This window comes from Ambystoma mexicanum, chromosome 11 (assembly GCF_040938575.1).
Source record: "Ambystoma mexicanum isolate Mex_15411 chromosome 11, UKY_AmexF1_1, whole genome shotgun sequence".
Taxonomy (NCBI): Eukaryota; Metazoa; Chordata; class Amphibia; order Caudata; family Ambystomatidae; genus Ambystoma; species Ambystoma mexicanum.
This window is the reverse complement of record NC_090934.1, coordinates 1,445,498,388-1,445,525,055: the sequence shown is the minus strand read 5'-3', so window position 1 is coordinate 1,445,525,055 and position 26,668 is coordinate 1,445,498,388.

Sequence of the window (26,668 nt, the reverse complement as noted above, 5' to 3'; positions counted from 1 at the left end):
GCAGTTCAGGACACCCTCCACCAGGCCCCCACACATGTCTCCCATCACCCCCACCCCCCAGCAGTGCAGGGGCACCCTCCACCAGGCCACCACTCATGTCTCCCACCACCCCCACCCCCAGCAGTGCAGGGGCACCCTCAACCAGGCCCCCACTCATGTCCAACTCATGTCCCCCATCACCCCCACCCCCCAGCATCCAGGGGCACCCTCCACCATGCCCCCACTCATGTCTCCCAGCACCCCCACCCCCCAGCAGTGCAGGGGCACCCTCCGCCAGGCCCCCACCCATGTCTCCCACCACCCCCACCCCCCATCACTGTGGTGCACCCTCCACCAGGCCCCCACTCATGTCTCCCAGCATCCCCACCCCCCAGCAGTGCAGGGGCACCCTCTACCAGGCCCCCACTCATGTCCAACTCATGTCTCCCATCACACCCACCCCCTAGCAGTGCAGGGCACCCTCCACCGGGCCCCCACTCATGTCTCCCATCACCCCCACCCCCCAGCATCCAGGGGCACCCTCCACCAGGCCCCCACTCATGTCTCCCAGCACCCCCACCCCGTGGCAGTGCAGGGGCACCCTCCACCAGGCCCCCACTCATGTCCAACTCATGTCCCCCATCACCCCCACCCCCCAGCATGCAGGGGCACCCTCCACCAGGCCCCCAATCATGTCTCCCAGCACCCCCACCCCCCAGCAGTGCAGGGGCACCCTCCGCCAGGCCCCCACTCATGTCCAACTCATGTCTCCCATCACCCCCACCCCCCAGAAGTGCAGGGGCAGCCTCCACCAGGCCCCCACTCATGTCTCCCAGCACCCCCACCCCCCAGCATCCAGGGGCACCCTCCACCAGGCCCCCACGCATGTCTCCCTGCACCCCACCCCCCAGCAGTGCAGGGCACCCTCCACCAGGCCCCCACTCATGTCTCCCACCATCCCCACCCCCAGCACTGTGGTGCACCCTCCACCAGGCCTCCACTCATGTCTCCCACCACCCCCACCCACCAGCAGTGCAGGGGCACCCTCCACCAGGCCCCCACTCATGTCCAACTCATGTCTCCCATCACCCCCACCCCCCAGCAGTGCAGGGCACCCTCCACCAGGCCCCCATTCATGTCTCCCATCACCCTTACCTCCCAGCATCCATGGGCACCCTCCACCAGGCCCCCACTCATGTCTCCCATCACCCCCACCACCAGCAGTGCAGGGCACCCTCCACCAGGCCCCCACTCATGTCCAACTCATGTCTCCCAGCCTCCACCAGGCCCCCACTCATGTCTCCCACCACCCCCACCCCCCAGCATCCAGGGGCACCCTCCACCAGGCCCCCACTCATGTCTCCCACCACCCCCACCCCCTGCAGTGCAGGGGCACCCTCCACCAGGCCCCCACACATGTCCAACTCATGTCCCCCATCACCCCCACCCCCCAGCATCCAGGGGCACCCTCCACCATGCCCCCACTCATGTCTCCCAGCACCCCCACCCCCCAGCAGGGCAGGGGCACCCTCCGCCAGGCCCCCACCCATGTCTCCCACCACCCCCCATCACTGTGGTGCACCCTCCACCAGGCCCCCACTCATGTCTCCCAGCACCCCCACCCCCCAGCAGTGCAGGGGCACCCTCCACCAGGCCCCCACTCATGTCCAACTCATGTCTCCCATCACACCCACCCCCTAGCAGTGCAGGGCACCCTCCACCGGGCCCCCACTCATGTCTCCCATCACCCCCACGCCCCAGCATCCAGGGGCACCCTCCACCAGGCCCCCACTCATTTCTCCCAGCACCCCCACCCCGTGGCAGTGCAGGGGCACCCTCCACCAGGCCCCCACTCATGTCCAACTCATGTCCCCCATCACCCCCACCCCCCAGCATGCAGGGGCACCCTCCACCAGGCCCCCAATCATGTCTCCCAGCACCCCCACCCCCCAGCAGTGCAGGGGCACCCTCCGCCAGGCCCCCACTCAAGTCCAACTCATGTCTCCCATCACCCCCACCCCCCAGCAGTGCAGGGGCAGCCTCCACCAGGCCCCCACTCATGTCTCCCAGCACCCCCACCCCCCAGCATCCAGGGGCACCCTCCACCAGGCCCCCACTCATGTCTCCCTGCACCCCCACCCCCCAGCAGTGCAGGGCACCCTCCACCAGGCCCCCACTCAGGTCTCCCATCACCCTTACCCCCCAGCATCCATGGGCACCCTCCACCAGGCCCCCACTCATGTCTCCCATCACCCCCACGCCCCAGCATCCAGGGGCACCCTCCACCAGGCCCCCACTCATTTCTCCCAGCACCCCCACCCCGTGGCAGTGCAGGGGCACCCTCCACCAGGCCCCCACTCATGTCCAACTCATGTCTCCCATCACCCCCACCCCCCAGCAGTGCAGGGGCACCCTCCACCAGGCCCCCACTCATGTCCCCCTGCACCCCCACCCCCCTGCATCCAGGGACACCCTCCACCAGGCCCCCACTCATTTCTCCCATCACCCCCACCCCCAGCATCCGGGGCACCCTCCACCAGGCCCCCACTCATGTGTCCCACCACCCCCACCCCCCAGCACTGTGGTGTACCCTCCACCAGGCCCCCACGCATGTCTCCCATCACCCCCACCCCCAGCAGTGCAGGGCACCCTCCATCAGGCCCCCACTCATGTCTCCCACCATCCCCACCCCCAGCACTGTGGTGTACCCTCCACCAGGCCCCCACTCATGTCTCCCACCACCCCCACCCCCCAGCAGTGCAGGGGCACCCTCCACCAGGCCCCCACTCATGTCCAACTCATGTCTCCCATCACCCCCACCCCCAGTAGTGCAGGGCACCCTCCACCATGCCCCCACTCATGTCTCCCATCCCCCCCACCCCCAGCATCCGGGGGCACCCTCCACCAGGACCCCACTCATGTCTCCTATCACCCCCACCCCCCAGCAGTGCCGGGGCACCCTCCACCAGGCCCCCACTCATGCCCAACTCATGTCTCCCATCACCCCCACCCCCCAGCAGTGCAGGGGCACCCTCCACCAGGCCCCCACTTATGTCTCCCATCACCCCCACCCCCAGCAGTGCAAGGCACCCTCCACCAGGCCCCCACTCATGTCCCCCATCACCCCACCCCCCAGCAGTGCAGGGGCAGCCTCCACCAGGCCCCCACTCATGTCTCCCACCACCCCCACCCCCCAGCAGTGCAGGGGCAGCCTCCACCAGGCCCCCCACTCAAGTCTACCACCACCCCCACCCCCAGCAGTGCAGGGCACCCTCCACCAGGCCCCCACTCATGTCCAACTCATGTCTCCCTGCACCCACACCCCCCAGCATCCAGGGGCAGCCTCCACCAGGCCCCCACTCATGTCTCCCATCACCCCCACCCACCAGCAGTGCAGGGGCACCCTCCACCAGGCCCCCACTCATGTCTACCACCACCCCCACCCCTCAGCAGTGCAGGGGCAGCCTCCACCAGGCCCCCACTCATGTCTCCCACCACCCCCACCCCCCAGCATCCAGGGGCACCCTCCACCAGGCCCCCACTCATGTCCAACTCATGTCTCCCACCACCCCCACCCGCCAGCAGTGCAGGGCACCCTCCACCAGGCCCCCACACATGTCTCCCTCCACCACCTCCCCCCAGCATCCAGGGGCACCCTCCACCAGGCCCCCACTCAAGTCCAACTCATGTCTCCCTGCACCCCCACCCCCCAGCAGTTCAGGGGCATCCTCCACCAGGCCCCCACTCATGTCTCCCATCACCCCCACCACCCAGCAGTGCAGGGGCAGCCTCCACCAGGCCCCCACTCATGTCTCCCATCACCTCCACCCCCCAGCAGTGCAGGGGCAGCCTCCACCAGGCCACCACTCATGTCTCCCACCACCCCCACCCCCCAGCAGTGCAGGGCACCCTCCACCAGGCCCCCACACATGTCTCCCACCACCCCCACCCCAGCAGTGCAGGGGCAGCCTCCACCAGGCCCCCACTCATGTCTCCCATCACCCCCACCCCCCAGCCGTGCAGGGCACCCTCCACCATGCCCCCACTCATGTCCCCCTGCACCCCCACACCCCAGCAGTGCAGGGCACCCTCCACCAGGCCCCCACACATGACTCCCACCACCCCCACCCCCCAGCATCCAGGGGCACCCTCCACCAGGCCCCCACTCATATCCAACTCATGTCTCCATGCACCCCCACCCCCCAGCAGTGCAGGGGCAGCCTCCACCAGGCCCCCACTCTTGTCTCCCACCACCCCCACCCCCCAGCATCCAGGGGCACCCTCCACCAGGCCCCCACTCATGTCTCACACCACCCCCACCCCCAGAATCCAGGGGCACTCTCCACCAGGCCTCCACTCATGTCCAACTCATGTCTCCCACCACCCCCAACCCCCAGCAGTGCAGGGCACCCTCCACCAGGCCCCCACACATGTCTCCCACCACCCCAACCCCCCAGCTTCCAGGGGCACCCTCCACCAGGCCCCCACTCATGTCCAACTCATGTCTCCCTGCACCCCCACCCCACAGCAGTGCAGGGGCAGCCTCCACCAGGCCCCCACGCATGTCTCCCATCACCCCCACCCCCAGCAGTGCAGAGCAGCCTCCACCAGGCCCCCACTCATGTCTCCCATCACCCCACCCCCCAGCAGTGCAGGGGCAGCCTCCACCAGGCCCCCACTCATGTCTCCCACCACCCCCACCCCCCAGCAGTGCAGGGCACCCTCCACCAGGCCCCCACTCATGTCTCCCATCACCCCCACATCCCAGCAGTGCAGGGCACCCTCCACCAGGCCCCCACTCATGTCTCCCACCACCCCCACCCCCAGCATCCAGGGGCAGCCTCCACCAGGCCCCCACACATATCTCCCATCACCCCCACCCCCCAGCAGTGCAGGGCACCCTCCACCAGGCCCCCACTCATGTCTCCCACCACCCCCACCCCCAGCAGTGCAGGGCACCCTCCACCAGGCCCCCACACATGTCTCCCACCACCCCCACCCCCCAGCAGTGCAGGGGCAGCCTCCACCAGGCCCCCACTCATGTCCCCCTGCACCCCCACCCCACAGCCGTGCGATTTACCTGGGTATGTGTATTACGGGGTGCGCGGGAAGTTCCACACGCGATTGCCCTGGGTACGTGTATTTCGGGGTGCGCGTGAGCTTCCACACGCGATACCAGCAGGCTACGTGTATTACGGAGTTCGCAGGAAGTTCCACACGCGATTGCCCTGGGTACGTGTATTTCGGGGTGCGCGTGAACTTCCACACGCGATACCAGCAGGCTACGTGTATTACGGGGTTCGCGGGAAGTTCCACACGCGATTGCCCTGGGTACGTGTATTTCGGGGTGCGTGTGAACTTCCACACGCGACTGGGCCTGTGAGAGTGGGGTACGTGTATTCCAGGGATGGGCGGGAATATTTACTATCGACTGGGCCTGGGAGAGCGTGTTACATGTATTCCTGGGGTGGGCGGGAAGATTCACACGTTCGCCTACAACGCGCCGAAAAACAAATGGCCCAATCCTGAAACACGTACGCCAGCATGACGCAGGCGTACGTCGACCCGCGCAGCATAAAAGTGCGCGCAAACAACAAACAAGCTCAGACGTCAGGATGAATATGCCGTTCCTAGCAGCAGTGGCCGTGGGTTACCAAAGGAGGAGGAGGAGAATAGTGAGGGCCCGAATTTTCACTCCCAGAACCAGCCTTTTTGGGATGCCTGATGACCAGGTGTATGGGAGGTACAGGTTTCCACCACACATAATACTGGACCTGGTCAGTGAGTGGGAGGATGACCTCACATCACCCACCCTGTGCTCCCAAGCACTCAGCCCCCTGGAGAAGGTCCTCAATGTACTGCACTTCTTGGCCACAGGATCATTTCAGCGGACAAGTGCCATAGTGGGTGGGGTGTCACAGGCCACGTAGTCACGCTGCCTACACCAGGTCTTGAACATCATCAATGAACGCCCATCAGTCCGTAGGCACATGTACCTGCCCAGGACACCTGCAGAAAGGCAGGCTGCCGCCCTGGATTTCTACGGTGTGGCACAATTCCTCAAGGTGCTAGGTGCCATTGACTGCACCCATGTGGCACTACGTCCCCCCAGGGCATCTGAGCACATCTATAGGAACCGCAAGCACTGGCATTCCATCAACGTGCAGGTAGTATGTAATGCCAAGGGAATTTTCACCTCAGTATATGCCAACTATCCAGGGTCCACCCACAACAGCTTCATTTACCGAATGTCTACCCTAAGCCAGGACCTAGATGCTGGGCGGCATGGCGATAAATGGCTGCTTGGTGAGTATGAATGCCACTGCACATGCATGCATGTCAGATGCAGAGTTATGTCACTACCCCACTAATGATACCCATCACCTCCTCACCAGGGGACAGGGGCTACCCTCTGAGCACCCACATGATGACGCCAATTCGGAACCCCATCACGCCTCCCGAGGTAAGATACAACACAGCCCATATTGTAACCCGGGGCATAGTGGAGCGCACATTCGGAGTGCTGAAGTCACACTTTCGCTCCCTTGACCGTTCTGGCGGGCAGCTGTTATATGCGCCCCCAGTAGTGTGCAGGATCATAGTGGCAGCATGTGTCCTGCACAATGTTGCAACACGCCGGGGCCTGGCTGTGGACATAGTGGTGCCCCCACATCCCCAACCACATGCATGCCCACTGCGCATGGGAGGGGAAAGGGCACGGGGTGAGGCAGCCCGTACGCAGCTGGTGGCTAATTACTTCACATAGAAATCACACCCTTGTGAAGTGCACACAGCCCTGGCACATACCATCTGATAAGCAATGATGACTCGACCTGACAATTATGACGAACAAAGGGACAGTCAACTGTCAGAACTATAGCAGCGTGAGATTGTTCATGTGGAAGTGTCACAATGTGTGCATCTCTACCTACACAAACACCACCAATGCAGTGTCATCAAAAGACACACTTCCATGCTGCAGAAATGAATACCTACTTGAAAAATACTACATGAGAACAGTGCCATGTCACCCAACCCCTCCCCGGCACGGCCACACAACACACCATGGCATGCCATGCAATGTGAGAGCAAAAGAATTAATCCCCACAACATGCCCCACGTGTCACCAGCTACAGTGTCCCTAATGGAAACATGGCCACACATGAAATGCTCACAGTAATGCAGGACCTACAACACACATTACCAAATACTTACCAAGAATACCAATCACCTACACAACCTCCAACCTACCTTAAACATGACATTACAGACTTAAAAATGTGCTAGCCTCACAACCTGATGATGCCAGCACTTCCAACACTTCCAAGTATACAGTGTTAGCGCCACGCAAGAGTGTAGGTGCACTGCTTACAATATGGACTCCAGTTCCAAGGTGGACCGCCTTGTGAAGACATGAGAAATGGACCTGCAAATTAGGAGGATGAGATGGATGCAGAGGCACATATCAATACACCATGCAGTGTACAATACAACAACAATATGCACTATGAATGTATACACAGTATTGACTACAGACTGCCCACACATCGAATGGGAGTCCAACGTCACTATGTACGTCAATGTCACTTGGGCACACCCTTTGCAAGCCCATGGAAACGGGAAGCAGGAGGGGTGTGTGTCACACAAACCCAAGCATCTGAACCAAATTCATGACAAGCCTGCATGTGCCCAGCCACAATGCAGCGTATCCCCTCGGGATCCACACAAGGCAACACACTGTCCCCAAAATAAAAATAAAACATTTACAAAAAAAAAAAAAATAATCACAAATGGCCATTAATGGGCCCGGGGGGGGGGGAGGCCACCCAGGAGGTCCGACGACAGGGTGCACACCAAAACCTACCTGTGTGGATCTTGCGAAAAAAAAACACCTCCATGGGCTCATGGCCTACACGGCTACCCTATTGTGGGAGAATCACTGCTTTCGTTCTCCTCACCCTCTGCAGCTGCATCAGGAGGTGGTGGCACTATGGGAGGCAGCCCACGCAAAGCCCTAGTCTGTTCCTCCATGGCAGCAAGCATGCGGGTGTGGTAGGTCTCGTTCTGGAGGATAATTGTGCGTAGGTCCCCATGCAACAACTCACGGGATGCCCGGACCTCCGCCCTAGTTGCCTGCATCTCAGCTGAGAGCATACGTGTGAGACGCTCCAGCTGCTGTTCTGTCCTTCTGTTTGTTGAAGCCTCAAGCTCAACAAGAGTCGTCCTGAGGTGAAGGAGTTTCACCCTCAGGGCTTCCATGTGGCCCTGGGACTCTATGGAAATGGCTTCCTGCAGAGTCGCCAGTGCCGCCCACCTGTCCCTGTCGGACGCCAACATGTCCTCCCTGTGTGACTGGCAGATGGAGTCTCTTGCCTGCTGTAGTCGCTCCATCAGCCTTTCGGGGGCGACAATGGAAGTGGCCACCCTATCCATGGCCTGAGCCATCATCTCTGATGATGCTGCCTGTTGGGTTGCCATACCGTATATGGATTGCTCCCATGCGGTATTGCCAGGTGGCGTACGGCCACCACGTTGGCAGGCATCACACCTGTCTGGGGCAAGGCGAACTGCGCCTTGCTGTGCCGGCACTGCCTGAGGCTGCAGGACTGCATTTCCCCTGTGATCTGCTGGTCCAGGAACAGGATCAGATGTTGCGGAGTGTGACCCTGCATCCGTAACCACCAAAGGCGTACCTGCCAACACTGACATCCCCATTGAGGGTTCTAACCCTGGTGCAGGTGGGTCAGACAGAACAGAATCGCTCCCAGGAACACTCACCTGCGACAGCACATAGGTCTCATCATTCGAATCGACACCTGAATACAGCTCGGGGGAGGTGCAGCCAGAGACACACCTTGAGAGCACGACCTGCAGCAGTTGTGGGTTCTCACCCACCACCACACCACGTCCCTCACTGGTGGTCAGTCGGGCCTCAGACCCCTCCTTGGTCTGCACCATCTCCACAACCCCAGCAGTATCAAGTGCGTCATCCCCTGCAAAGACATAAAAGAAAACAAATGGAAACAGGCATTAGCACTATGGCACACAATTAGGGCTGAGAGGCTACAGAAACAGTACTTGATTGACACATGTCCCACATGACTAAAACCCTCCCATGCATGCACCGTCACTGTGTGTGAAGGGTAGGCAGATGGCACACATTGATGACACCAAGATGGAAGATGAACACATTTGCTGCATGCTGCCTAGCAGTGGCATCACACATTGGCCAGTGATTGGCAGGTCAAATACACATGCCATCACACAGATGGCATGTACCCTAGCCATAAAGTGAAGAGGGAGAGGAGGGCACCAATTGTTCATTCAGTCCAGCTTGCTCATGAAATTGATTTTTTCATTGAAATGGTTGAAATGTTTAACCTGGAGCTGCCAGTCCAAAATGGTCCTATAGCACAGGGACATGTCTAAACAAATCATGTCCAGGAAACAAAGCCAGTCCACGGTACCATAGCCATGTCAGACATGAGACAATAGGACTGAGAAATGCTGAGTAAAAGTGGTGGTATGCAAACAATCTGCCTGAATAAACAGAGGAAAATAAGCAACAATGTTGTGGCAAGATGACACTTCAAGGGCAACTGGCGTGGTGTTGGGTTGGATGTCTAATGTTGGCAGAAGGGATACTGCTATACCCAAATGCTGGTGCGCAGAATGTATCGGATGAGGCACATGGGTGACCCAAACCACTCAGGCACACACTCCCTCACCTGGCACCCAAACAGAAGCCCTCCCACACACACCATGCACATGGATGACACACACATGCATGTGCACTCACCGGACAATGCCTCGTAATCTGCCAGTTCTCCCACGCCTTGGATCTGTTCCTCCGTGACGTAGGTCCCAGCAATCTGCTCATGTGGAGTGAGTTCTATGTCCTCTGCTGGAGACCCACCTCCAGTTACTAGAGTTGCGGCATGACTTGAGGCCAGCTTATTCTTTGCCCTGCGCTTCGGGTCATTCCAGCGCTTGTAGCATTCAGTAGCTGTGCGCCTCACGATTCCAAGGGCACTTATGATGTCCGCAATGGTCTGTCAGTGTGCCTGACGTTGTGCAGGTGTGGTCTTGGATCCTGCAACAATCACCATTTCGCGGTCATGTGCGGACACATACTCTACAAGTGCATTCAGTTCGGCCTCATTGAAGCTGGGCTTCCTTGACGGGCCGGACTGTGTAGCCGTGTCTGGGGCATCAGCCTCTACTGGATGAGCACTCTTCCTCTTCCTGAGTGTCCTACGCCACTCTGGACACTAGGGGCAGGAGCCCCGGTGGACTCTGTACTAGGAATGTGGGATTGCACACTCAGCATGGGAGTTGGTGCAGGCATTAGCTCAAGTGTGATGGTGTCAGGGGGAATATCAGCATGATGGACTTGGACCGACACTGTCCTGGCTGGGTGTGTGAGAGGTGGGGTGGATGGAGCTTCAGCTGCCCCTGCAGCCTCTCCAGCCTGCCTACGCAGGGCAGCAGATGACCTAGCTGCCCCTGATCCACGTGGCCTGATGACACCAACGTGCACCGGCGCACGTGGCCTAGACCTGCTGACCTGGAAGTCAGCCATGGAGTCAGCCAAAAAGGGCTGAGCATGGATGGTGTCAGCCACGTTACCCTCAACCAGGGGGGGGGCATGGGTGTCCCTGACTGCTCCTCCACACATGGGGAGCTAGGGGCACCCTGCAAGTCACGGCCACGTCCCTTACCGGATCCACCACGGCCACCACTTGGGTCTCGGCCACCTTTGCCACCCTTACGGCTTGTTCGCCTCCCAGCCATGGCACTGATGTTATTGTGCGTATGGGAGTCGATGTGAACTATTGTCCTGGGCAATTGGGGGTCAAAGGGGTTGGGTACCAGATGGTAATCGTACCCTAGTGCTCTAGCAAGGCTGTATGTCACCCCTGGGGAAATATGATGGGTCACGCAAAGCACAGGCACCCCAAAAAAGGGAAGTAAGGTGCACGCAACCCCTCCTAAACCACGTGTGTGGAAAAATAAACCTGCACTAAGCTGTGGCACCCAGAAACACAAGAATGAACGTATGCGTGTCACACGCAGCCTAGAATTACCTCTGAAGGGGTATGCGACACACGGGGCAAGCACAGATGTTAAATACGTGCGCGACTCACCGTCTGCCAGGAACAAAAGCGTGAAAAATATGCGCGTGTGCGCGTTGGCAACACCCCCGCCAAAAGAAGAATTGTACGCTGTCTGAGTAGTCAGGACAACAGTAGAAGGGAACGCTGTTTGAGGAAACAGGCCCAGGAAAAAGAGGTAAAGAGAAAAAGCTGTCAGAGGTAACAGGGAGTACGAACTTGATACGCCGTGAAGTAAATCACGTGTGAACCGACAAGAAGTACAGATTTCATCCACTTGCTCTCCACGAAAAGCACGTACAAGGAAATGGTGTTCTACACGTACCTTTTATACACACGTCACAGACGTGCATACGCGATGAGGCAATTTTCACCAATTACACGCTTTGACACTCCGACGTGTATCTTTTTTTTACACGCGCCATTCTCTACGGCCATGCGCGTGACGTCATAGCTGCGCATGGGGGCCTTCGGGCCAATGAAATCGCGTATGCGTGCAGACGCGCTTACGCGCTAAGGGTCTTTCCTCAAATTACATGCAGACGTGCAGGATTTTCAAGTGCCAAATCACTCTGTATCAAGCTGGCCATGCATAAGCACACGGAAGACCACGCTCCTGCCCAGAAAGCCGATTTACTGCCCCCCAGTGCCCCGAGCACGCTCCCACCTGCCATCTGCTGCTGCCTGACTGCCTGCTGCCCACGTGCCCTGCCATTTGCTGCCTGCACATCAGCCAGGGGTGCCGTTGCTGTGACCACCCCTGCTGGAACCGAAGACTCCCGACTGGGATTCCATCGCTCCACAGCCCAGCCCCAGGACCCAGTTGCCCACCCACTCCTGCCTCTGGGGTTGTCATGTCGGGCACTGAAACATCTGGCACCACTGACAACCCCCGGCCAGAGAGGCAGAGGGGAACCAGCTTCAGTGCCAGGGAAGTTGGTGTCCTGGTGGAGCAAGTCCTGGGGCAGTATGATGCCCTCTTCGGAAGTGTGCGCGCCGACAAGGAAGGACGGACTCGGATCTGGACGGACATCGTGACTGCCATCAACGCGGAGGGGGTGGCCGTCCGCGACTTCCAACATGTCAAGAAGCACTGAGAGGACTTCAGGTCCAGGACCCTGAACAAGGCCCGGCGCCTCTTGAAGGAAGCGGATGCTAAGGGGCGCCGGGGCCACTTGTCGGAAGATCAGATGAGGGTCCTGGAACGCATATCCCCAGCACTCCACGTCCAGGTCCTTGAGAGGCAGACCCGTCTGGAGTCGAGCGGTAAGTGTACATGCATCATGATTGTAAGCTGTTCGTGTGGTGATGTGCCAGAAGTGTGCCGGTTGCACATCTGTTTGTATGGGGCCCGAGTATGGGTGGGGGTGTACAGGGCCATGAGGCTAACACATGCGAGGGCTGTCATGTGTGAGACATGGACGGTGCTTGTGTGTGTAGGCTTGCATGCCAAATGCAGTTGTGTGGGCACACATGTTTGGATGAATGTGTATGTAAGTAGGCATGTTCGTGATGTCACGCATGTATGTTGTTTTCAGCTGCATGTATCAGCACTGTGTACATGTGCATGTGTGTGTATTTGACAAGGGTGCAACAGTGATGCAACATGGATGCATGTGACAGCGGGATGTGGAAGCCTGATTGGCAGATGTGACATGGATGCCCATCGGAACACTGCGACAGTTGGCTGAGGTGTACACATGCATGCAAGTGTGGTGGTGTGCGTGCATGTGTAGTGCACTCCCTGTGTTGCATGTGATTTCTGGCTCACCTTTGCCTGCTCATGCTGTTGTATGTGTATGGATGGTGCTGGCAGTTGCGATGTGGCTGTGGTATGGCTCATGTGTGCAAGTGGAAATGACATGTGTGTTGTCAATTGTGATGCCATGTCTGAGGTTTGCCAATGCCACTCATGTGCAACTGTCATGTGTGTATGTGTCCATTGTACAGTGCCTTGATGGCTGTGTTTTATTTCTCCCTGTCTGCAGCGTCAACTGATGAAGAGGGCGGAGAAGGTGCTGTGGAGCACAGCGGCGGGGATCGCACCGCCAGCTGGAGACGCAAGGCCCGGCTCCCCTCTCAGGTTGTGATCTCGTCGGGGAGTGAGGAGTCCGGTGCCCCGTCCCAGGCCGCAGCTGCCGGGGGAGGTCCAAGAGGCGGAGGTCAGAGTTGGACTCCTCGGCAGCAGAAGGGCCAGCTGGGACCCCACAGGGCCCAACGGGGGAAGATGGCACAGAGTATTCCAGGTTGGTGGGGGGTATGGTGGAGGAGGAGGCCGTGCAAGCAACAGAGACGGGGTCTGGAGGTGGGGATTCCACTGGTGCTAGTGGTGCAGTGTAGGACCAGGGACAGGAGGCAGCACAGGTCGCCCGGATCCTGTCACTGCATCATCTTGCACCAGCAGGGATGCCTACGTCCAGACCCGTTTTCAGGCAGGGGATGAGCTCACGTCAACTGGCCTTCCTCTGCCTGCGGACGTGGCTATCCGGGTCTGGGTTGAGCCTGTCCTGACTGGTGTGGCGTTGCGTCAACGGGCCATGCGAGGTGACCTGCAGTATTTTCATGAGGAGACTGCACGTCATCTCGAATGGCTCGTTGACCGCGTCGGCCTACTGGGACAGGTCACCCAGGCCGGATTCCTCCGTTTGATGGGGCTTGCTCAGACCCCCTCCTCAACTGAACCCCCTATGCGCCAGTCATCCTCCGTGCCATCTTCCCACCCATCAGTCACCTGGGTGCCCCGTGGAGCTGCCTCTGACGGTGCGGCGAGGCTGGTGGAGGAGGCATCTCTGCCACAGTCGGGAGTCGGACGTCCAGCAGGGGTGGCCACATCAACGACTGCACCCCAGCCAGTGGAGGATGTGCAGGCAGCAGAAGGCAGTGCACGGGCAGAGGCGCAGCAGCAGCAGCAACGTGGTGGGAGCCATGATGGCTCGGGGCCTTTGACATCGGAGGGGCAGGCATCGGCCGGAGGGCAGGAGGACATAGGACAGGAAGTGTCTTCCGTATGGCAGCGGTTGGGCCACACCATAGATGCGGAGCGGCAGCAGGCGGAAGAGGCATGGCTCACGATGGTCAGGGCGGAGAACTCCATGCGGATGGCCCTGAGGCGGGCCGAGTGCCTCGAGGCAATCCGCAGGGAGTTTGGGGTGAACATGTGGACGGCCCTGCGGACCCTCGGGGCCATGGAGGAGGACTGCCTCTGGGACATTGAGCAGGAGTTCGATGATGCCCTGGCCCGGAACATCCCGAAGTGAGCCGTCGGACTAGCCCGCTGCCCTTGTAAATTGTTCTGTAGTTAGTGTTAGATTTCCTTTGGTTTTGCATTTTTTTGGACCTTTTGGACAATGGGCCAATTTTTGTATATAGTTTTTTTTTTAAGGTAGTGTTATTAGATAGGTTTCATTTCTTCGGTTGGGATCATGGACCCTGGATTGTTTATCTGTATATAGTTGACTTTTGGATTTTCAATTTTTTTTATGATTTCCCCATGGAGCAATGGTTTTCGATTTTAATTTCCCATTGGATTTACATTTGTGGACTGTGACTTTGGACACCTTTCCTTTGCATTATGATTTGTGGTTTTGCATTATTTCACGGACCTGCTGTTTTAAAAAAAAAAATTCCATTATTGTTTGTTTATTTTTGATTCAAATTTATGTTGCTTTTATTACATATTTTTTCTTCAAAGTTCAATGTGTAGTATCATCTCATTGGTTTCATGCATATCATGATATGGGTTTTGACATTCACTGACACCCATTGGGTGTATGTGAGGGACATGTGTTCATTTCCAAACTTGCAATTGGGGTTCTATCATGTTTTTGCCATTTCTAAGTGGGTGGATGCAATACTCAGGTGGGTGTTTGGCATTTGGAGGCTGACCATAAGGGCCAGGGATCTACATTGTGGTGACATGTTGGCTGGGGGGCATGAGTGGGGGCCTGGTGGAGGGTGCCCCTGGATGCTGGGGGGTAGGGGTGATGGTAGACATGAGTGGGGGCCTGGTGGAGGGTGCCCCTGGATGCTGGGGGGTGGGGTGGTGGTAGACATGAGTGGGGGCCAGGTGGAGGCTGCCCCTGCACTGCTGGGGGGTGGGGGTGGAGGTAGACATGAGTGGGGGACTGGTGGAGGCTGCCCGTGCACTGCTGGGGGGTGGGGGTGCAGGGAGACATGAGTTGGACATGAGTGGGGGCCTGGTGGAGGGTGCCCCTGGATGCTGGGGGGTGGGGGTGATGGTAGACATGAGTGGGGGCCTGGTGGAGGGTGCCCCTGGATGCTGGGGGGTGGGGGTGGTGGTAGACATGAGTGGGGGCCTGGTGGAGGCTGCCCCTGCACTGCTGGGGGGAGGGGGTGCAGGGAGACATGAGTTGGACATGAGTGGGGGCCTGGTGGAGGCTGCCCCTGCACTGCTGTGGGTGGGGGTGATGGGAGACATGAGTGGGGGCCTGGTGGAGGCTGCCCCTGGATGCTGGGGGGTGGGGGTGGTGGTAGACATGAGTGGGGGCCTGGTGGAGGCTGCCCCTGCACTGCTGGAGGGTGGGGGTGCAGGGAGACATGAGTTGGACATGAGTGGGGGCCTGGTGGAGGGTGCCCCTGACTGCTGGGGGTAGGGGGTGGTGGGATACATGGGTGGGGGCCTGGTGGCGGCTGCCTCTGCACTGCTGGGGGGTGGGGGTGCAGGGAGACATGAGTTGGACATGAGTTGGGGCCTGGTGGAGGGTGCCCCTGACTGCTGGGGGGTGGGGGTGGTGGGAGACATGAGTGGGGGCCTGGTGGAGGCTGCCCCTGCACTGCTGGGGGGTGGGGGTGCAGGGAGACATGAGTTGGACATGAGTGGGGGCCTGGTGGAGGTTGCCCCTGCATGCACTGCTGGGGGTGGGGGTGATGGGAGACATGAGTGGGGGCCTGGTGGAGGGTGCCCCTGGATGCTGGGGGGTGGGGGTGGTGGTAGACATGAGTGGGGGCCAGGTGGAGGCTGCCCCTGCACTGCTGGGGGGTGGGGGTGGAGGTAGACATGAGTGGGGGCCTGGTGGAGGCTGCCCTTGCACTGCTGGGGGTGGGGGTGCAGGGAGACATGAGTTGGACATGAGTGGGGGCCTGGTGGAGGGTGCCCCTGGATGCTGGGGGGTGGGGGTGATGGTAGACATGAGTGGGGGCCTGGTGGAGGCTGCCCCTGCACTGCTGGGGGGTGGGGGTGGTGGTAGACATGAGTGGGGGCCTGGTGGAGGCTGCCCCTGCACTGCTGGGGGGTGGGGGTGCAGGGAGACATGAGTTGGACATGAGTGGGGGCCTGGTGGAGGGTGCCCCTGGATGCTGGGGGGTGGGGGTGGTGGGAGACATGAGTGGGGGCCTGGTGGAGGCTGCCCCTGCACTGCTGGGGGGTGGGGGTGCAGGGAGACATGAGTTGGACATGAGTGGGGGCCTGGTGGAGGCTGCCCCTGCACTGCTGGGGGTGGGGGTGATGGGAGACATGAGTAGGGGCCTGGTGGAGGCTGCCCCTGGATGTTGGGGGTGGGGGTGCAGGGGGACATGAGTGGGGGCCTGGTGGAGGCTGCCCCTGCACTGCTGGGGGGTGGGTTGATGGGAGATATGAGTGGGGGCCTGGTGGAGGCTGCCCCTGCACTGATGGGGGGAGGGGGTGCAGGGAGACATGAGTTGGACATGAGTGGGGGCCTGGTGGAGGGTGCCTCTGCACTGCTGGGGGGTGCGGGTGGTGGTAGACATGAGTGGGGGCCAGGTGGAGGCTGCCCCTGCACTGCTGGGGGGTGGGGGTGATGGGAGACATGAGTGGGGGGCTGGTGGAGGGTGCCCCTGGATGCTGGGGGGTGGGGGTGGTGGGAGACATGAGTGGGGCACTGGTGGAGGCTGCCCCTGCACTGCTGGGTGGTGGGGGCGGTGGTAGACATGAGTGGGGGCCTGGTGGAGGCTGCCCCTGCACTGCTGGGGAGTGGGGGTGCAGGGAGACATGAGTTGGACATGATTGGGGGCCTGGTGGAGGGTGCCCCTGGATGCTGGGGGGTGGGGGTGGTGGGAGACATGAGTGAGGGCCTGGTGGAGGCTGCCCCTGGATGCTGGGGTGTGGGGGTGGTGGGAGACATGAGTGAGGGCCTGGTGGAGGCTGCCCCTGCACTGCTGGGGGGTGGGGGTGGTGGGAGACATGAGTGGGGGCCTGGTGGAGGCTGCCCCTGCACTGCTGGGAGGTGGAGGTGATGGGAGACATGAGTGGGGGCCTGGTGGAGGGTGCCCCTGGATGCTGGGGGGTGTGGGGGTGGTAGACATGAGTGGGGGCCTGGTGGAGGCTGCCCCTGCACTGCTGGAGGGTGGGGGTGGTGGGAGACATGAGTGAGGGCCTGGTGGAGGCTGCCCCTGCACTACTGGGGGGTGCTGTCACGATGCCCGCTCCCGGGGAGCCGGCTCAGGCCCTGTGTCCCCGAAAGCGGACATCAAGTCCCCTGGGAAGGTCCCAGCAACCCCTTATAGGGGCCCTTTGGACAGCGTCCTGGCGCCTATGGCGCCAGGCTCATAGAAAACGTCAGTCCTAGCGCCATAGGCGCCAGGCTCATTATGAAAGTGTTTGGGTGCACTTACCTGATGCAGACCATGCTGCAGAACCCCGGCCTCCTTGAGGCCTGAAAGGAACTACTTTACCTGTGGGACTCATTTACCACCCGGGCGTGGTCGGGGAAGGATACATACCTGATTGGAGGAAGGACACATTCTAGGAACTTCTTCCAAGGCTATTTAAACCACACCCGATCAGCCACACGTGCTTCGCGTTGTTCTGCATCTAGCAGCTGGACGTTCACTGTGTCTGCTCCTGCATCTTGACTTCTGCCACACCTGCCAGCATCCTGAATCACCTGCAAAGGAAGGGAACAAGAGAACAGAAGAAGGGAAAGGCCTCACCTGCTAAATCTGCATCTCAGAGACATTTCGCCGACAATCCTGAAAAGGAAGACATTTATTTTTAAAAGCACATTGCATCGATCACTGCAGCGCCGCATTCTACTCACCTTTACAGGGCGCCTCCATGTTCAGCAGCGACCATCCGGATTCGCAGTTGCGCCCCCGCGCCTAGGGAGAAAAAGACAAGAACAAAGGTGAGAGAGAGAAGGGAAAAGGGAAGCTAAAACTCAATGTCAAGACTTACCTGTTGGGTCATTCCCTTTTCATTTCGGGTCCGCGCTGCATCCAGGCATTTTCGGACCCCGGCCCCTAAGGGGAAAAAGACATCAGCGTTAATGAGTGAATGAAAAGACATTACCAAAACACTCATTAAAGACTTACCTGATTTCCACAAGGATTTCACCGCTCACCTCGGGTCGGTGCCTGTTCCCCGGCATTCCGTACTCCGGCCCTATGGGGAAAAAGACACTAGCATTAGAACATTAATGCATGGACTTATAGAAAAACTTACCTGGAAGCCAAGCAAGTTTGGTTCTCACCCATCTGAAAATCCAGTGACGTAACTGGATACCAACGCGCCCCTGCATTAGAAGCAGGATGGAGAGCTCGTCCTTCCAGACCCTAAGGTGAGACGCTACGGGGAAGCACAGAGGGGTTTTGAGGAGGGTGAGAGGGGTAAGTGGGAGGCCGATTGCATTACCCCGCAGACAGTTAACCCCCTATTCTCACCTACTTCTGCGAGTCAGACAAGCCAGATCTGGGGCCCGGTCCAGTCCGTCTTCCGAACCCTGCGCATCACCTTAGACGAGGTCACAGCAGCGCGAACCAGGCCAGCGCCCCCATGGGAGTCAGGTGAGCGTTACAGAATGCAAAGCCTTCCTACAAATTCCCACCCAGGCGCTATGGAAACTTCTGAGACTGATCAGTTGGCCCAATTACTGGGGGAATTACGAGCCGAAGTACATGCCGCTCGTCAAGAGACTAATGCCCTCAAGAGGGAATTAATAATATCAAAGGAAAGAACTGATGACCTGGCCAGACAGCTTTTGCAAGTTCAAGCTGGACAAACTCCTCTACCCTGTTCCGGAGGGAACCCCGCTCCTGTGGTTCCCAGTAACCCTGTGCAGATTAATCTACCTGGAAACATGCCGCTGGCCCCACCTGAACGCTTTGCTGGGGACCCCAAACGATTCGCCGTATTCATGAATCAGTGTTGTTTGTACTTCCTATGCAGACCTGGGGCCTTCCCTAATGATCAGACCAAAGTAGCCTTTGTATTGTCATATCTCAGTGGCTGCGCTGCCGATTGGTCAGTTCCACTGGTTACTCAAGATGACCCGATTCTCCGTGATTTTCAAGGATTTCAAGCAAGCATGGAAAGGTTATTTGCTCGACACTCTCAGGGGCAGGCTCTGGATGATGAACTTCTATCCCTGCGACAGGACAATCAGGACCTCCTATCCTATATTGCAACCTTTAATAGACAAATTGTGGAAACGGGATGGCCAGAGGATAAAAGAGTCACGTTATTTTATCGAGGTCTACGCAGAGAACTTAAAGATGTCTTGGCCCAAGTTGTAAATCTGCCCCAAGAATGCACAGAATATATAGACTTAGTGGTCAATTGGATCACAGACTTCAAAACAGAAAAACAGATCGGTCCAGGTTTGAGACCCGGGTGTTGGTCAAGACCCACGCTAACCCCAAGGGAGTTGATGTCTCTGAGCCTATGCAAATTGGAGGGGTTAAAGAACCCTTAACTCAAAAGGAACGTGAAAGGAGGCGGCAGTTAAAATTATGTCTTTATTGTGGGAACTCTGGACACTTTCTACGAGATTGCCCGGCAAAACCGCCCCGAAAAGCGGTAGGAGCCGCTGATAAAAACCATGAAGACTCTGTTTCGGGAAACGACTCAGCCCGACAAGCGTAGGGGTCCGCTTGGCGAGCTTGAAAACTAACTCTCAGACCTCGCATTTCATAGTGCCAATGGTTCTCGTAGATCCAGAAAAGCCTAAGCGGTTGCATGCAATAAAGGCACACATCGATAGTGGGGCTATTGGAAACTATGTGGATCGTGAATTGGCCTCTAGGATTAACCTCCCTCTCCGTCCTAAAACCAGCAAAGATGTCATCACCACAGTCGATGGAACTGAAATTGCCTCTGGACCGGTAACACATTCCACTACTGGGGTGACTCTTATTGGTCCTGACGGCCATCGGGAGGCAGTTATGTTTGATATAATCAAGGCTCCACAGTTTCAGATTATTCTTGGAATTCCTTGGTTAGAGACACATAATCCTCGAATTGATTGGCGAGCTAAGAGAATAACCTTCCCGGATTGTGCACAAACATGCTACCCAGAAAACCTGAAGATTAATCTAGCATCTGTAACCTCTGCCTCCATGCAATTACCTCCGGAATACCAGGACTTTCAGGACGTCTTCCAAAAGGAACAGGCCAACACGTTACCTCCTCACCGATCGTACGATTGCCAAATCGATCTGGTGCCCGGTGCACAACCCCCTTGTAGCAGGATTTATGCCCTTACCGAACCTGAGAACCTGCATTTGAGACAATATTTGGATCAATACCTCGCAAAATGGTTTTATTCACCCGTCAAAGTCCCCGGCATCCTCGGCTTTGTTCTTCGTGCCTAAAAAAGAAGGCGACCTTAGAACTTGTATCGATTACCGCGCATTGAACCAGATAACAGTTAAAAACCGTTATCCTCTGCCTCTGATTCCTGAACTCCTTGACCAGGTGAAGGACGCTTGCATATACACCAAGTTAGATCTCCGGGGGGCATATCATCTGGTGCGAGTAAAAGAAGGCGACGAATGGAAAACAGCCTTCCGTACAAAATATGGATTATTCGAATACCAGGTAATGCCTTTCGGGTTGTCCAATGCGCCTGATGCCTTCCAATTCTTCATGAATGATGTCCTTCGGGAACACATCGATGTTTGTGTTGTCGTCTATATCGATGACATTCTAGTGTACTCCTCTTCGGAATCTGATCACAGAAAACACGTTAGGGCAGTTCTGGAAAAACTGTGCCAACACAAACTATTTGCTAAACTGGAGAAATGTGTTTTCCATACCACAGAAGTTGAGTTTCTCGGTTTCATCCTGACACCCAAAGGAGTCCGAATGGACTCAAGAAAAGTGGATGCCATCCTCAAATGGCCATCACCTAGCTCTGTAAAAGGGGTTCAAAGCATGCTCGGCTTTGCCAATTTCTATCGCAGGTTTATCCCGGAATTTTCACGCATAGTACAACTCATTACTGCACTCTTGAGGAAAAATAAATGTTTTGAATGGTCTGAAGAAGCCGAGCAGGCCTTCCAGGATTTAAAAGCTAAGTTTACCTCCGCACCTATATTGAAACAGCCACGTCCAGATCTCCCGTATGTCGTCGAAACTGACGCATCCAGCCTAGCCATGGCAGCAGTTCTGTCTCAAAGAGATCCTGAAACCAACCAACTGCATCCCGTAGCATTTTGGTCCAGAAAATTCTCGGCACCAGAGATTAATTACGCAATCACTGACAAAGAACTGTTAGCCATAAAGTCCGCTTTTAAAGCCTGGCGGCATTACCTGCTTGGCGCTCGACATACCATCACGGTGATCACTGATCACCGGAATTTACAGTATTTGAAAACCGCCAAGGCTCAGTCATCACGGCAGCTCCGATGGGCTTTGTTTTTCGCTGAATTTGATTTCGTGATTACCTATCGACCTGGCTGCAAGAACGGCAAAGCAGACGCCTTATCCCGAATTGGAATGGGAGAATCTGATACAAACTCAGAACCAGTACCAATAATTCCCGAACAGAGAATTCTAGGCATGACTTCGTTACAGACGCTTGAAGACATTCAAGTCAGAGTGAAACAACTCCTGGACCCTACAGTCCTACAGGATTGGATACAAAAGGGATCAGACTTTACCATAGATAATGGTTTACCTTATTACCAAGGACGCTTATTCCTGCCGCACAAGGATTTACACGAACTAGTTATTTCAGGTTATCATGATACAATAATAGAGGGACACCCCGGTATTGCCAAGACAATGGAAAAGGTGAAACGACAATTCTGGTGGCCCTCTTGGCGAAAAGATGTTAAATTTTTTGTGATGTCCTGTGGTGTTTGCGCCCAAAATAAAGGTCAAAAGAAAAGACCAGCCGGTCTCCTTCAACCTCTAGACATACCGCCAGCACCCTGCCACACCCTATCAATGGATTTTATTACGGACTTGCCTCCTTGTTCGGGATACAATACCATTCTGGTAATTGTGGATTTGTTTTCCAAAATGGCCCACTTCATTCCTTTGAAAGGTTTACCTTCAGCTTCTGTCCTAGCCAAAGAATTCCTCGAAAATATTGTTCGGCTACATGGATTCCCATCTATACTAATCTCTGACTGGGGAAGCCAAATCATTTCCCACTTCTGGCGCAAATGTTGTCAAATGGCACAAATCGACGTAAGATTAGCGACCATTCACCACCCTCAGACCGATGGTCAGACCGAGAGGACAAATCAGACCCTTGAGCAGTACTTACGGTGTATGTTACAGCAATCTGAAAGCAACTGGAAAGACATTCTTTGGTTAGTCGAATACGCATATAATAATTTGGTACACTCTGGAACTGGCCATAGTCCTTTTTATACCTTGTTTGGACATCACCCTCGAACCTCAAACCTCGACTCACCTCAGAACCTCGGAGTGCCCGCAGTAGAACATCTGCATTCTACCATTACCCGAGCCTTCAAAGAGGCAACCACGCATTTACAAGAAGCCAAGACAAAATACAAGGAGAATGCTGACCTACATCGGAGTGAAGCACCTCCGTATCAGATTGGGGATCAAGTGTGGTTAGCTACCAGACATTTACCGCTCAAAGGGCCTCGAACTTTTAACCCAAAATATCTGGGACCTTATTCTATTACGGCAATAATTAACCCAGTAGCGGTTAAACTTGATTTACCAGCTAATATGCGAATTCACCCTGTTTTTCATGTGTCACTTCTGAAACCAGTGGTCCCCGGAACCCGACTACTCAAACCTCCAGAACCTATTCAAATAGATGGGAAACCCGAATTCGAAGTGAAGAACATTTTAGATTAAAAAATGTTTAGGTCAAAGCTTTTCTACCTAATTGATTGGAAGGGGTACGGACCTCAGGAGAGGTCGTGGGAACCCAGTGACCATGTGCATGCACCTCGATTAGTCAGGAAATTCCACCGACTCTTCCCAAACAAACCAAAACCCCCAGAGGGAACAACCTCGGGAGGGGCCTTGGGGGGGAGTGCTGTCACGATGCCCGCTCCCGGGGAGCCGGCTCAGGCCCTGCGTCCCGAAAGCTGACATCAAGTCCCCGGGGAAGGTCCCAGCAACCCCTTATAGGGGCCATTGGACAGCGTCCTGGCGCCTATGGCGCCAGGCTCATAGAAAACGTCAGTCCTGGCGCCATAGGCGCCAGGCTCATTATGAAAGTGTTTGGGTGCACTTACCTGATGCAGACCATGCTGCAGAACCCCGGCCTCCTTGAGGCCTGAAAGGAACTACTTTACCTGTGGGACTCATTTATCACCTGGGCGTGGTCGGGGAAGGATACATACCTGATTGGAGGAAGGACACATTCTAGGAACTTCTTCCAAGGCTATTTAAACCCCACCCGATCAGCCACACGTGCTTCGCGTTGTTCTGCATCTAGCAGCTGGACGCTCACCGTGTCTGCTCCTGCATCTTGACTTCTGCCACACCTGCCAGCATCCTGAATCACCTGCAAAGGAAGGGAACAAGAGAACAGAAGAAGGAAAAGGCCTCACCTGCTAAATCTGCATCCCAGAGACATTTCGCCGACAATCCTGAAAAGGAAGTCATTTATTTTTAAAAGCACATCGCATCGATCACTGCAGCGCCGCATTCTACTCACCTTTACAGGGCGCCTCCATGTTCAGCAGCGACCATCCAGATTCGCAGTCGCGCCACCGCGCCTAGGGAGAAAAAGACAAGAACAAAGGTGAGAGAAAGAAGGGAAAAGGGAAGCTAAAACTCAATGTCAAGACTTATCTGTTGGGTCATTCCCTTTTCATTTCGGGTCCGCGCCGCATCCAGGCATTTTCGGACCCCGGCCCCTAAGGGGAAAAAGACATCAGCATTAATGAGTGAATGAAAAGACATTACCAAAACACTCATTAAAGACTTACCTGATTTCCACAAGGATTTCACCGCTCACCTCGGGTCGGTGCCTGTTCCTCGGCATTCCGTACCCCGGCCCCTATGGGGAAAAAGACACTAGCATTAGAACATTAATGCATGGACACAAGGGGAACCACTTATGGAAAAACGTACCTGGAAGCCAAGCAAGTTTGGTTCTCACCCATCTGAAAATCCAGTGACGTAACTGGATACCAACGCGCCCCTGCATTAGAAGCAGTATGGAGAGCTCGTCCTTCCAGACCCTAAGGTGAGACGCTACGGGGAAGCACAGAAGGGTTTTGAGGAGGGTGAGAGGGGTAAGTGGGAGGCCGATTGCATTACCCGCAGACAGTTAACCCCCTATTCTCACCTACAGAAGGATACTTCTGCGAGTCAGACAAGCCAGATCTGGGGCCCGGTCCAGTCCATCTTCCGAACCCTGCGCATCACCTTAGACGAGGTCACAGCAGCGCGAACCAGGCCAGCGCCCCCGTGGGAGTCAGGTGAGCGTTACAGGTGGGGGTGATGGGAGACATGAGTGGGGGCCTGGTGGAGGCTGCCCCTGCACTGCTGGGGGGTGGGGGTGGTGGTAGACATGAGTGGGGTCCTGGTGGAGGCTGCCCCTGGATGCTGGGGGGTGGGGGTGCAGGGGGACATGAGTGGGGGCCTGGTGGAGGATGCCCCTGCACTGCTGGGGGGTGGGGATGATGGGAGACATGAGTGGGGGCCTGGTGGAGGCTGCCCCTGCACTGCTGGGGGGTGGGGGTGGTGGGAAACATGATTGGGGGCCTGGTGGAGGCTGCCCCTGGATGCTGTGGGGTGCGGGTGCAGGGGGACATGTGTGGGGGCCTGGTGGAGGGTGCCCCTGGATGCTGGGGGGTGGGGGTGCAGGGGGACATGAGTGGGGGCCTGGTGGAGGCTGCCCCTGCACTGCTGGGGGATGGGGGTGGTGGGGGACATAAGTGGGGGCCTGGTGGAGGCTGCCCCTGGATGCTGGGGGGTGGGGGTGCAGGGGGACATGAGTGGGGGACTCGTGGAGGGTGCCCCTGGATGCTGGGGGGTGGGGGTGCAGGGGGACATGAGTGGGGGCCTGGTGGAGGCTGCCCCTGCACTGTTGGGGGGTGGGGGTGATGGGAGACATGAGTGGGGGCCTGGTGGAGGGTGCCACTGGATGTTGGGGGGTGGGGGTGGTGGGAGACATGAGTGGGGGCCTGGTGGAGGCTGCCCCTGCACTGCTGGGGGGTGGGGGTGATGGGAGACATGAGTGGGGGCCTGGTGGAGGCTGCCCCTGCACTGCTGGGTGGTGGGGGTGGTGGGAGACATGAGTGGGGGCCTGGTGCAGGCTGCCCCTGCACTGCTGGGGGGTGGGGGTGGTGGGAGACATGAGCGGGGGCCTGGTGGAGGCTGCCCCTGGATGCTGTGGGGTGGGGGTGCAGGGGGACATGTGTGGGGACCTGGTGGAGGGTGCCCCTGGATGCTGGGGGATGGGGGTGCAGGGGGACATGAGTGGGGGCCTGGTGGAGGCTGCCCCTGCACTGCTGGGGGGTGGGGTGGTGGGAGACATGAGTGGGGGCCTGGTGGAGGCTTCCCCTGCACTGCTGGGGGGTGGGGATGATGGGAGACATGAGTGGGGGCCTGGTGGAGGCTGCCCCTGCACTGCTGGGGTGTGGGGGTGATGGGAGACATGAGTGGGGGCCTGATGGAGGGTGCCCCTGGATGCTGGGGGGTGGGGGTGATGGGAGACATGAGTGGGGGCCTGGAGGAGGGTGCCCCTGGATGCTGGGGGGTGGGGGTGGTGGTAGACATGAGTGGGGGCCTGGTGGAGGCTGCCCCTGCACTGCTGGGGGCGGGGGTGGTGGTAGACATGAGTGGGGCCTGGTGGAGGCTGCCCCTTCACTGCTGGGGGGTGGGGGTAGTGGTAGACATGAGTGGGGGCCTGGTGGAGGCTGCCCCTGCACTGCTGGGGGGTGGGGGTGCATGGAGACATGAGTTGGACATGAGTGGGGGCCTGGTGGAGGGTGCCCCTGGATGCTGGGTGGTGGGGGTGGTGGTAGACATGAGTGGGGGCCTGGTGGAGGGTGCCGCTGGTGGCTGGGGGTGCAGGGGGACATGCGTTGGTGGGCAGTAGTGCAAGGTGACATGTGGGTTGGCTGGGGGGCATGGCCATGGTGGATGGGGTGCCTGCGAGACATGTGCAGGGTAGGCCCCTGTGGTGTGGGCCACCTGCAGGGGCCGTGGAGGGTGTAGAGGGAACACCTGGGATGACCACACGTGCAATTCACGTGTGGTGCTCCCCGCGCACCCCTGGAATACACGTACCCTGATGGAATCGCGTGTGATACTACCTGCGCACCCCTGAAATACACGTACCCTGCTGGTTTTGCGTGTCATACTTCCCGCGCAACCCTGGAATACACGTACCCTGCTGCATTTGCGTGTGATACTTCCCGCGCACCCCTGG